General features: G+C 40.0%; 1 protein-coding gene across 2 annotated transcripts in view; it reads right to left on the bottom strand.

Annotated features, from left to right (window-relative positions):
- khdrbs2 (KH domain containing, RNA binding, signal transduction associated 2) overlaps positions 1 to 13,123 on the bottom strand; it is a 97,841-nt gene that overhangs the window by 67,030 nt on the left and 17,688 nt on the right. The window lies entirely within an intron of this gene.

Genomic DNA, 13,123 nt, shown 5'->3' on the forward strand with positions numbered 1-13,123 from the left:
ACCCCCAATATAAAACTTGCTCTGGTTGATAAATATTGTGAATAAAAATAGCTCACCCCAGATTTTCAAAGGAAGTTTATTAAAACAGTAGAGGTTAGTAGGGACTCCAGCTGCGGGCAAAAAGCTGGTATAAAATCCTAATGCAACAGATAAAAAATGAATGAGTTAATAAATAAATAAATAGAATAATTAAAGAAATAAATATTAATTGAATAGAGTAAATAAATAATTCATTAATAAACAGATAGATAATCTAAAAAAAAAAGTTAAATTCATATTTAAATAAAATGCAGCTTCCTCCACCATGAATAAATAAGTGCTATAAGAAATAATTTAAAGTACACACTAAAATTCATGAAAAGGGTTAGGGTTAAGGTTAACAACACTGAAAGAAAGAAAAAAAAAGACAGTAAAATTAAAATTCTTTCAAAATGGAAGTTTTGTAAAGTGTAACAGGTTTCTGTATTTACAACTTCACTCTCCACCATGTCTGCCCAAAATCACATTACATTGCGAGGCAGCTGGATTGGCGATATCATGAGATAACAAAACCACGATTACGATCAAGATTACATGAGAATACAGCCCTGATTTGCCACATATAGCCTGCACCAAATAGCTCCCATGGTAGAAACTGTATTGCCAAATCTCTATCGTCCCCTGGTAAATACCATAATGTAGTCAAACCCTATATTATAAAGTTGTTATGACTAACCAAGCAGACACTAAGCAACATTAGCATGGGTTTGGAGTCATGTTTGTGTCTATGTAATGAACATAAGTCTAATTTTGACTTTCCTTTTTGCTTTGGTTTGGTCTCCACCAACTCCTGAGAAAGATATTTGACCCTTTAGCTGCTAACTGCCTCACTAGTTGGGTTTTCATCCAAATGTAGTGCAAATTTTAACAGAATTTTCAGAAAGTAGGCAAAAGAAAATGCTAATTTGTGCACTTCTTCATTCAATACTGGTATGCAAATATTGGGAGTTGGTTCACTGAGATAAGCAGTGGGTGGTGCTTATTCTCCAGTCAGGTGCTATTATACCACAGGACAATGAAAATAGATTTATGAACAAATAATATTCCAGCTATGTGCCCTTGGAAGAGAGTTGTGGAAACATGAAGAGAGCTTGCAGTGCATGTCATCATTTATTCTCTGAATCTGTTTCCATTGCACTTACATTTTGCATCTACCTTTAATCAATACACCAACTTTTCCACCTCCCCAGGCGTTTTGTGATATTATGTGATTTTTTTTTTTTTTTTAAATTGGCATTTCCAATCAGGATTTTTTGCATAAGTTGTAAATGCGAATAAAAACAGGTGGATGGAAATGCACTTTCTATGTTCACATTTAGCCTCTAACTTTGTCTGCTGTTTGTTGCTGGCACATAGCACAGAGCGGGTTTATCAGCTAAGTGCTGCAGCTACAAATGAGGGTGATGAGAGCCATGAGAGTGAACCAAAAAAGTCAAGTTCTGAGCCGTAAAACCAAAACAAAGAGCTGAAAAACACTGCAGAGTCAGGTGATAATTCTCACTCATTTTTATTTTGTCTTACAAACTTACATAATTGCATGGACCGCGGAGCGCATCTGAACAAGGGGGGGCCATAATTTCAAGTCACGCGGAGGGGGTGGGGGGCATATGCATTGAAACAGACAATATTACTGATGTATTAAATAACGTTGCAGAGCACTTTTTTTATTCCGACGCCACACAGTCACATCTACAGTACACGCTTGAACACGAACACATGCTTGCTCAGATTAACCCCTCTGATCCCACTCTAACATTCACACACAACAGGCCAAGCCTATTTACACATAAAAGCACAGATGAAACTATAGCAAACAACAAAGTACATCCAGTCCACAACCAAAACTCAACTTGCTGCCCTGAATCTAAATCAACATCCTATTCATTATCATCACAAGTCAGCACTCATATCAGACTGATGTGCAGAGCCACACACACACACACACACACACACACACACACACACACCCAACAACAAAACAAGCGCAGCTGCGCAGTTACTGAAAAGTAACTAGAACCCTGAATTTCTGACCATTACCGCCCGCAACCGCAATGTGTGTCACTCCCGCCCGCTCCCGCAGAACTCTGAGAAGTTATGCCCGCACAATAATAGAGATGCATTGATTTTGTGTCTTCTCCCGTCCCGCAGGAGAAAACACGTCATTTTATAGGATATTAATAAAGAGATTCATGGGGTTGTTTGTTTCGTTTCCCTGGCCTGCATATCTTTTGACACACTGGTCAAGAATAGCGCTCCTATTTCGTTGTTTTCATTTAGTTTTTAATGAAATAAAGGCTGTTTCATATTCTATTCTCCTCCTCTGTATTTATTTATTTTTCTACCTTTATATAATCACGCAGTGATTGAGGTTAAGGCAAGCCTGGCGCCAGGATGAAGTTACTGAGGGAGCGGTTAAAAATTACGAGGGGGCAAATCTTTATTATTCAACATAGGTTCACACAGTGAGTTATAAAGAGCGCGCAGACGTGCGTAATAGTCGTGCGTAATGACAGCTCGTCGCCGGTGAAACACAATAAACTGCACGTCTTCTTTCATGTTTGTCTCATGACAGACAGACAGACAGACAGACAGACAGGTGGAGCAAGCGGCAAATTGGTATGAAAGCTGGTTCAGGGCATATTCGTCCATTTATTAATAAATATGGAGTGGAAACGCTCATGCATGTGCACCAAGTTCCTGTGTTGACATCCTGTCGCTAGGCTACATCTTCTTCTTTTTCTTCTTCTACTGTTTAATGGGGACCCGCGGGACCCGACGGGACCCGACGGGACCCAATCCCAATGCAGCCCTCTATGTCAGAGTACAAAAGTTACCCGGGCCATGGCCTCATAATTATGCATATATGCATAATTGTGGGGGCCATGCACTCATAATTATGCATATATGCATAATTGTGAGTGCAATAAACCCTCCACAAGGAAAAATAAAAAATACATCTGTTTAGCACCGTTGCTAATATTACGTGTGTATTCTTTATTCTTTCTAAACTTCACTCAGTATTGTGATGTCAGGAATAAGATTTATTTTATTGACATTTTAGATTTGTTTCCAGTGAGATATTGGGTTTATATTGTGACTTTGCTGCTTTAATGTTACTGTTGCTGCTCTAGAAGCATTTAGTTATAAAATATTCAGTTTTATTCCTGTTCTGAATTTATTCTTTTTTAAAAATAATTGCTTGTTAAGTTTACAGTAATAGTTCTCTGAGAATCTCTTTCACACACTAGCAAAAATTGGTATTGTAACTGATCAATCAGTATTGAATCGAATCAGAAATCAAATTGAATCGGGACCTTGTGAATCGAAATAGAATCGATTGGGGAAATCAGTGACGATACCCAGCCCTAGTTACATGTAGCCACTTGATCCATTGTTACTGACAGGCACAGCTTTAATAAGGAAGCCAAATCCTTTTGAAAACATATATTCCTTTATTTTTGTTTCCCTCAGGTCCTCCTGTAGCTCTCTCACCAAGAATTACAATTGGCTTAATTTTCTCCGGCTGTGAGCAGCTCCTCCATTTCTGTTTTAAACTGCATCGTGGGACAATAGTGTCAATCAACAGCACACTTAAAAATCAAGTGAATATATGCCGCATGCTGACATTTAACAAGACTCTGGCACATTTTCAGAACGAATGGACTACATACAGAAAACCCTGTTAGAATGATTATCCAGTGTAGAGCTGGGTCACTGTTTGTGTGGGGCAATTTTTAACATGGGGAGGCATTTTAATCATTATTATATCTCATGAGCAGCATTGTGGCAGACAAAGTCATCACACAAACACACTGACTCAGTGGAATCCCAGAGTGGAGCTGTGATGCTATCGTACTTAATTTTAATTCACACTCTGTCCTGCCTCTACTGTATTCAGCACTTATCTAAGCAAAACACCTTTTCCACATGATAGGCCTTTCTTTGGGACACTGACATCTCTGGGCAGACAAAAATGGAATTCCTCTTTGGGGAGAGCACAGCTGCCGCACTATTTAAAGGTCACACAATAACCCAAGACTGATAAGCTCAAAATTGTGTCACCCGCAAGGACAAAATACAATTTAATGTGTACTGTATGTACCTGCAGAATGGATAGTTAAAGCATGTACCCAACAGAGGTAATACTATCGAAACAAGTTTGTTTAAATGTGACAAGAGTGGAAATATGTCCATTTTGTTTCCAACCAAATCAAAGTGCTGCTAATTAAAAGGGCAGAAATTATTTTACATTCTCATACACACACACATACAGAGAAGTCCCAGCACTGGACTCAGACACGCAGACAGTATCAGCCATTGAAAATCCATTTCATGCCCCAAGGTTATGAGATGCTAATCAAGCTGTCTCATTAAACAGCAGAGGATAAATTCTAGTTAAGCGATAATGAAAATGACTATGCTGCTTAATCATAGTTTTTGCAGAGTAAATAGTGATCTCAGCGTACAATTCCGAGGCTTCCAAAATCACGCTGTGAGCGTATCATTTGTTCAGATGTCAAAAGAGGACAGGTACAGATGTACTGCCTCTTCCCCCGTTAACCGAGATCAACTCTGTTTTCAAGGTTTCATCCCCTTTTTTTTTCCAAAGGAGATTAAAGAAAGTGATGGTAAGGTCACTGGAGCAAAACGCCAAGGCCAACTATCTTTATCTTGACAGGCTATAAAACGACAACAGACCTAATGTAGATTTTACAGAGAGTGGTGCACAAAACACACAAGTCGTCCCCTGTGAATAATGCATACAGCTAGGGCCGCTCTGTAACAAGATGCATCATCCCTCCAGGTTTTATCCACATAGATCGGAGGCGTAGTAGCTGCAGCTTTTGCAATTCTAGCCCAACCAAATCCATACAACAAAACACACTTTAGAAACACAAAATAATAAAACTATTAACCTTTAATTTGAGAAATACTGTCATACGGAGTTAAATATGGTTTTACTGGCAGGTTAGGTTAAGCATTGATCCTATTTTGAGAAGACACCTGAATGCTCCTTGTCAACTCCTAAGCATGTAGCTAACGATGAATTTCAGATGCTGACAGCTGAAATTGAATTTATTATTCAGCGAGGCAATAGGGACGCCCGCATGTGAGAAATTTTTTTCTAGTCATCAAAATTTCACCTGTTTTCACAGATGGAAACAGGTGAAAATCATTACTTGGAAAAAAAAATCTATCTGGCCTCTCAGGGCTTCTGGAGGGTAATGTGCCATGTGCAATCTAATATTGGTTTACAAATGCCTTGTAGCTGATTGGGGGATGATTTTCTGAGAAAATACAGAGTAAAATATAATAAACCAATCATGACATTACAGTGAAAACCCTAACACTGACTTTACAGTATATTCAATTATATATTAAAATGATTAATTATGCTTTTTTAGTTCTGCATTTGTGTTGAGTAAACAGGATAATGAGTGCGCTGAGGTTCATAGTCGGGGTTAATTTGATTTTCCCTGTCAGCTACAGGAACTTATATCCATTTCTAATGCCTGTTGTAATATTAATAGTATTCACTAAAACTGCCCGTTAGTAATGTTTAAGCTTTTATTGCATCATGTGTTGCTGGCAGCTCCTGCCCATGCAGAGACCATAAATGAAACTGAGTCTTTAGCTATATTTGATGCAATAAATGTGTGAATTGTCCCTGCTAAGTAAGTTAAATTAAATATTTTTACAATATGTTTTGTTGGCATACGCTTAATAGTTTTGTCTGCTGATGCCAAATAGTAATATTTTAACTGCTTTTAAATGGTAAATGGACTGCACTTGCGTAGCGCTTTTCTAGTCTTCCAACATCTCAAAGTGCTTTCACACTGTGAGTCACCTTCATCCATTCACACACTGGTAGCTAAGGCTAACCATTCACACGCATTTGCACACCAATGAAAAGCCATCAGGAGCAATTTGGGTTCAGTATCTTGCCCAAGGATACTAAAACATGCAGACCAGCAGAGCTTGGGTTTGAATCCCCAATCTTCTGATTAGTGGACAACCTGCACTACCTCCTGAGCTGCTCAGGACGCCGAGCCACTGTCCTCCTGAGACCCTGTGTCGTTATCTGAGGACATTACATTTTGGGTATACTTGACCTTATAATTCTACTTAACTTAGACCTGTTGTCCTCGGTCGTGGACATTTGTTGGTGCCATCTAGTGGTAGTAAGAGCACAATGCACAAATCTGAAAAGAAGATGGCAGCCATCTGTGCCAAGTCAGTCTGCAGCCAATCCTGACACAAAAATGGACAAGACCAAAACCTGATCACATTTAATGGCTTGATTATTCATGATGAATAATGTTTATAGTTTGATATGGCAACAGATTTGACCAATTTTAGTGTCAGTATCAAGCTAAGACACTGTTAATTAGGAAGTACTCGTTTGAAGACATTAGGACTTAATCATCGTCTCATTTGAGGACATTGGGACTTTATTATCGTTGACAATTAAAAATGCATACCAAACAAAAGTTTGTGTGTTAGGAGGCTATGGTATCATATATTGTGTGATGTCATAGAGTTTCTCTTTCTCTGACTCAAAGCTTAAAAAAGTTTCAGTCACATAGTTTGTTGTTTTGTAACAACATTGATTAACTTCTCAGCACAACTGAGATATTTATGGGCCTGGAGCTTGTTTTGTTGAAAATCACCATCAATAAAATTCTGCCTGATACTACGTAGCATCACAGAACAGGACTAAATTGGGCAGACTTTCTGACATGTCGTTACAGTAGAAGCACAGGAGGAACTGAAGACATTAACAAGATCGTACATGAAGGTGTGACAGTAAACCAGCATGCATATTAATAGCCCTGTAACTGGCCAATTAAATGCAGTCTTCATTAATGTTATTAACACACCTGCGCCTTTCCTGCTATGACATGTCTTTACAGGCGACAGTATGCGTCTGTCCGTGTACCATAAAGAATGATTTCATCAGTACTGCTTGTTTCACTGCACGACATCAATCTTCCTGTGTCACGTCGTCAAATCCGAAACCATGCAGAAGAATTCTCACAAGTAATAATTTAATTACTTTGCATTTAATTACGTTGCAGCAAGATGGCAGCTGTAGGCACGAACAAGCACTATTAAGCTGCTGAGACGTGAAAGGACAGATTTATGACATTTTATACTTTGTCACAAGAGACAGAAAGACAGACTGGACATTACTGAATAGTCAGCGTTGGAAAATAGCTGTGACACAAAGTGAAGTAAAATGTGTTTGTGCCTCTCAGTGGGGACAGATGTTGTCAGAGTGAAAAATCAAATATATAAGTCAGTGAATTCATATCTGTGTGGCAACAATGTACAAACATTTTTCACAGCAGCCCACTATTAATGTTTATCTGCTCTAGCTCAAAAACAAATGTTTTTTAAAGCGCTAGAGAAAACTGATAGAAAAAGTAACTTGTGATCTTTGATCTGTCATGTAGCTGTTAAAAAGCGTCTTGCAGGTGTTTATGAATATGTTAACATGCATTCTCACACAGTATTATCAAAAAATCAAGATATAAATATAGTAATGTTTCTGTCTGAAAACATCTGTCGGGGTCAATTTGTGTCAAGTAAATCTCTTTTGAACTTTTATTTGCTGCATGCTTCATCTTACTCATCTTTCTAAGCTCTGCGTTTCTTGTCTTTCCTCCCATCCTCTTTGCGGGCCGTGCACTCGATCAAAGACTTGCTTCATGTGGCTAATTACCATTAACTGAAAGTGCAGTGTTACCAAGATGTTTAAGATAGTGACACTGCAGTGTCTTGTGGGGTGCTGACTGTGCAATTAGGTCACAGAAGTTGTTGTTGGACAACTGCTCCGTCCCTCTGGACTGCACTGCTTTGCTTACTTTGCAGAGCCGACACCATTATGTTCATTACAAAGAACCAGGACTTTCAGCCTGTGGATTGTGCCTGTGAATTTTCTGTTCATGATCATGAGTATATTATTTAATACATTTTTTTTATATCTCCATTATCTAGCTCAGTGGTTCTCAGGGTTGGTTGTTTTTGGCTCCACTGGTTTTCATTAACCATCTAATCAGGAACTGACTCACTTATAACAGGACACCAGGTGAGTGCAACAAACCAGCAGGCAGGATAGAAAATGGGTTCTCCACTATTCCACAATAATTTCCTTTTAGTCCTAATTTGTAGTCTCTAAGAGGAAAATGGGTGTCTCTGCAAAATCAGTATGCTGACTATTTGCCTAAAGTACAGGGACTGTATGTGTGTATACCACTTGTACTTCATATCTATCCTTACCCTAACCCTCTGAGAGTATGAACCATACCAGCCAGTCACCAGAAGACAGTGTTGGCATTGTAGGTTTCTGCAAACCACAGATGTTACATTTGTATGTTTCAAACATATCATATCAACATTTCTAAAGTGACACATTCTGATTACATGTACACTCACCAGCCACTTTATCAGGGACACTTGCTAGTACCGGGTTGGACCCCTTTTGCCTTTGAACTGCCTTCATTCTTGTGGCGTAGATTCAACAAGGTGCTGGAAACATTCCTCAGAGATTTTGGTCCACATCGAGATGATAGCATCACACAGTTGCTGCAGATTTGTTGGATACACATCCATGATGTGAATCTCCCGTTCCACCACATCCCAAAGGTGCTTTATTGGATTGAGATCTGGTGACTGTGGAGGCCATTGGAGTACAGTGAACTCACTGTCATGTTCAAGAAACCAGTTTGAGATGATTTGAGCTTTGTGACATGGTGCGTTATCCTGCTGGAAGTAGCCATCAGAAGATGGGTACACTGTGGTCATAAAGGGATGGACACCGTCAGCAACAATACTCACGTAGGCTGTGGTATTCAAACCATGCTCAGTTGGTACTAAGGGGCCCAAAGTGTGTCAAGAAAATATCCCCCACACCGTTACACCACCACCAGCCTGAACTGTTGATACAAGGCAGGATGGATTCATGCTTTCATGTTGTTTATGCCAACCCTACCATCTGAAGGTCGCAGCAGAAATTGAGACTCGTCAGACTCTATTGTCCAGTTTTGGCGAGCCCATGAGAATTGTGACCTCTTCTGCATACCTTGGTTGTAACAAGCGGTTATTTGATTTCCCCATTCTGATGCTCGGTTTGAACTTCAGCAGGTCGTCTTGACCATGTCTACATGCCTAAATGCATTGCATGCACGTGTTTGGCTATTTAGCTATTTGTGTTAACGAACAGTTGAGCAGGTGTACCTAATGAAGTGGCCAGTGTGAGTATATGAGCTGACTTTGTCAACAGTAGGTGGAGGGGGTGGTGGATGGTGAGACACCTTTTTTTGCTACACATTGGTGGCATTTCCAGTGGCAACTTTGCCAGCAAAGGCAGGTGTTTTTAGCGAGATATCAGCAGCAATTTCCTGCATTGACTGTACCACCACAAGGTTTTTTTTCCAGCAGTGAGTGTGCCATCAAAACTGGGTATTTTAAGCCAAAACACGATCTTTTTCTGACCATAACTAAGTGGTTTTTGTGCCTAAACATAAGCACACTTTAACCACAGCACCGATGAAGAGTAAAGAAATGCAAGGTCTCATCATTTCCACGACATAATAATGTACAAATGTTAAATATCCGTAATTTGTAGAAACTTATAATATAACATTTATTCTGAAGACAGTTCAGTTCAAGGAAAACTCAGTGTTTGCATTTAGAAAGTACTGCTGAATGAAAAATGGTTTTATTTTTTTGTTCAGCAAATGCACTTAATGAGGCAGAAACACAAGGACGGAAAGATATCCCTAAGTCATTGTGGGTCTGCTGTTCCCAAGAAACTATCTCAATTGGCATTTTTTTATAGATTCAAAATCTATTTAATAGAGTGAGGAGTTCCTGAGCACAGCTTAATTACTTTCTCAACACTGATCCTGAGGAGGAAACAGCAAATTGATTTCTATGGAGTGTCCTGAGGGGCTCACTGGACTAAAGCACACCGCCTGTGCTCCTGAGGTGCAGTTAAATGTTGCTCTGCCCTCATGACATCGTCTTTTCTCTGGTTCGTCTCTAATGAGACAGACAAAATTGGTAATCTGCATTTAAAACATCATAAGACTGAAATGAAATCGCTGTGAGATCATGCAACAAGACATTGGGGGTAAGACTTGGGAAAGGAGAGGGACGTGACTCGCAGGACAAAGACTGAAAAATGGACGTGGTCAGTGTTTTGTTGACGATCTCTTCCCCATAACTCCTTTACTGAGCACTCAAAACCTGCAGCGACAACAAGAGGAAAAGTGACCACAAGTGATTCATTTCAAATGACTGCTTGGAGACAAAAAGTGTCAGAGTGTGGAAGCAGAGAGCTGAGCAACAGTCGGCCATATATGTTTGAGATTTTAAACTGACAGCGAAGAACAGATCCTGCAGGTTTGGTATGATGGGGGCGCCGGCAAGGTCACACCAAAAACCTATGATCAGCAGACAGAAGTTTTAAAGAGTTTGCATCCTCCAAAACAAGATGCATCAGCACAAGATTTTTTTGGCATACAGAAAATGTTGCATAGACAGTGAAACACTACCCAGGGACTCAACGCAACAACACAGGAGTTGCAGTATTGTTTTATGGAACCTTAAAATTAATAGTCTAAGCTACTCATGGATGCCAAGTGTCCTTAATCATAAATCCTTATTTTCATTAGGCTACCATGTAATGAAAAGCACCTGCAGCGAGCATCAGTTAACTATCCTGATACACTCACCGGCCACTTTATTAGGTACACCTGTTCAACTGCTCATTAACACAAGTAGCTAATTAGCCAATCACGCTGCAGCAACTCAATGCATTTAGGCATGTAGACATGGCCAAGACGAACTGCTGAAGTTCAAACCGAGCATCAGAATGGGGAAGAAAGGTGATTTAAGTGTCTTTGAACGTGGCATGGTTGTTTTGTCACACACAACCATCTCTAGGGTTTACAGAGCATGGTCCGAAAAAGAGAAAATCTCCAGTGAGCAGCAGTTCTCTGGGTGAAAATGCCTTATTGATGCCAGAGGTCAGAGGAGAACGGCCAGACTGGTTCAGGATAATAGAAAGGCAACAGTAACTCAAATAACCACTCATTACAACCGAGGTAGCCTATGCAGAAGACCATCTCTGAATGAACAATACGTTGAACCTTGAAACAGATGGGTTACAGCACAAAATCTCTGAGGAATGTCTCGAGCATCTTGTTGAATCTGTGCCACCAAGAATTAAGGCAGTTCTGAAGGCAAAAGGGGGTCCAACCCGGTACTTGCAAGGTGTACCTAATAAAGTGACCAGTGAGTGTAAATTATTTTCAGATGAGATTTAAAATGGTTTGATTTAAAAATAATTTTGTAACATTGTATAAAAGCTGGACACAGATATACTGCATTTAAAAGAAAAACATGATACATACAATAAAGCCCAGAAATAAACTACTCCCTCATGATCTGTCTGTGTACCTATAGTTCCAAAGTGAATGCAGTATAAACTGTACCTGCAGAGCGGGACAAATAATCAATACACTATATCAAAATATGTTTTGTTGCAATCTATATTGCTACACTGATGTCATTATTCTTAGCTGCCTGTTGCATGACTGTGTGAATTCAAACTCAGTAGAGCAGGTTTCCTTGATTACAGTGGCAGTAAAGCCTTTTGGTTCCCCACAAGCAGCTGCGTGTCGTTGCTTAGCTGCCTGATGGAGCAGCCTCATTAGGCTGCGTTTCAAACTTTGTCACGACTGACATTTCATAAGTCAGAATAAGGCGTACTGTGTCACACGGTGATTTATGGTCATTGTTCTTCACTGTACCCTTGAGTGCTTTAGTGCACTAAAAACTTTGTTTTTTTGATGACTACATGAAAATAAGCAGACACTGCCTAGTGACTTTCTATTAGCCTGTTCGAAGCTCAGTGGGATTTTTCAGTGCCAAAAGTATTTGTGCAAAGAGGTGAAGCAGCAGAGCCCAGATTACACTAAGAGGCCCCGTTCCCCAATTGACAACTAAAATTAATGATAAATTATTTTCACAGACACACTGTTTTTCAAATGTGGCCCTTGCATAATGTACCTTGACTTTCAGTTTGCAGTTCTGGTCATTTTAAAAATACCATAAATTTCCATTTCTGGTCACTTTTTTTTACAGAAAATAAACTAGATTTCCTGCCTCGTGGTTGTATGTCTCCGCCAACCAGCCATGTTGCAGTTTACATCAACGTCTGTCCAGACTTATATTTAGCCATGACAGTAGACGGCACAGTGGTGCAGTAGTTAGTATCACCACACAGCAAGATGGTTCCTGCTTTGAACCCGGACATGGTTGTAAGCCTGGGGTGTGGGAGCCCTTCTGTGTGGAGTTTGCATGTTCTCCCTGTGCCAGCATGGGTTTTCTCCGGGTACTCTGGCTTCCTTCCACAGTCCAAAGACATGCAGGTTAGATAAATTGGTGACTCTAAATTGGCCGTAGGTGTGAATGTGAGTGTGAATAGTTGTCTGTCTATGTGTTAGCCCTGTGATAGTCTGGCGACCTGTCCAGGGTGTACCCCGCCTCTCACTGGGACAAGCTCCACCCCCCGTGACCCCTAACGGGATAGCAGTTACAGAAAATGAATGAATGAATGAGTAGATGATGCTTCAAATATAAATGCTGCTGCAAAGAAGTTACAACTTCTAAAATGTTGTTGCTTCACACACATCTTCAACCCGGCAGCACTAAAGATCTATACAATCACCCATGGAGGTATTACTGAACAGGCCATATGTCAGGGCCTGGACTTCACCTCCAAAATTCCACCCAAATTAACACTTAGCGACCAGGAGGAGACTCAAAATGACCACAAAGAGGTGCAAATAAACTGCAAAGGGACACAAAATAAGTACAAAAAGGGCACAACAAGACACAAAATGGCCTCAAAGAGACACAAAACCACAAGATCTGCCTTGAGGCAATGGGGCCTTTTTTAGATCTGTGCTCAGAGGCCCATTGTCTAATTATCCCCCCATGCAATAAGCACAGTTTCAAGGTGGATACCAAACAGAAGTGTCACCAATTCAGTATCCTACAAAATTTCTAC

This window comes from Epinephelus lanceolatus, chromosome 17, assembly GCF_041903045.1.
Source record: "Epinephelus lanceolatus isolate andai-2023 chromosome 17, ASM4190304v1, whole genome shotgun sequence".
Lineage (NCBI taxonomy): Eukaryota > Metazoa > Chordata > Actinopteri > Perciformes > Serranidae > Epinephelus > Epinephelus lanceolatus.